We start from the raw sequence: 1100 nt of genomic DNA on the forward strand, positions 1-1100 counted from the left end.
CCTTTACCCAGAATTTTATTATGTAAAATGCTTCACTAAGACTTTGTTCTAATTATCCGATTTCTGGCATACTCTAGAAAGTCTTTTGATATTTTCCTTCCTCCAACTTATCTATTTTTATTCCACAGTTCTCTTTGGTTATCTCTTAGAATCACACTTTCCTGGTTTTAGTTTTTCAGATCCTTTGTCTTTCTCACTCGTTCTTAGGTCACCTTTTTTTAAATTTTCAAATATATTTTTTGTTCAGCAGAGGGCTCCCTTCCCATCCCTCTTGCAGCCCGGGCAGCTAGGATTTGAAGCTTGCCCCCTGCGTCTTTCTCTCCCGCCTTCTAGCCATCAGAAACACTAGATCACTGAAACTTGTAAACAATTCGGCCTCGCTTGTTGTGATTGCGCTAAACCTTCCGTCCTCAGCCGAGAACGCTCCAGCACCTCCGCGGATCGCTCATCTCTTGGCTGCCCTCCCACTGTTCCTGATGTTATTTTACTCCCCGTATCCCCTACTCGTTCTTCACAATTCTATAGGGTGCGTATTATTAACCCCAGTTTACAGCTGAGGAAACTGAGTCTTGGAGAGGTTCGCTCAATATCGTACAGTTTGCAAGGTTAACCCTAATCCGGCCAGTTCTGGCTTTCCAGCCCAGCCCAGCAGCCTAGCCTCCCTCCCTGCCACTGCAGGTTATAATGGCTCTCCCCCGTTTTACACGAGGTCCCTTTCCCTTCAAATCCACAGGCAGGAAGATCGTTCCGAACTGATGGGGCTGGGGAATGTGGGAGTCCGGAGTGGGATTTGGGGGAGCTTCCTCAGGCCCGGAGTGTTGGATTGGGCAGGTCCCGCCGATGGCTCGCGAAAACGTAACATTCGAGATCGGGTGACCGAGCACTGCAAGGCGGGATGTGGCAAACGGCGGCAAATGCTCGGGGGCCTAGGTCTTGCCGCTGGAATGCCCCCCCCGGGGAAGGGGCTTCGGCCCACCCGGCTGGTAACCACACTCTGGCAGGCCCCGGGCGGGAGTCGGCCGAGCGGCCGCGCCGCAGGGCGCCCCTCGCGCTCCTCCGCGCGCCTCGAGCCTGGCGGGGGCAGCGCCCGCCGCGGCAGG

The sequence above is a fragment of the Rhinopithecus bieti genome, unplaced genomic scaffold (genome assembly GCF_001698545.2).
Source record: "Rhinopithecus bieti isolate Rb0 unplaced genomic scaffold, ASM169854v2 scaffold_39586, whole genome shotgun sequence".
Lineage (NCBI taxonomy): Eukaryota > Metazoa > Chordata > Mammalia > Primates > Cercopithecidae > Rhinopithecus > Rhinopithecus bieti.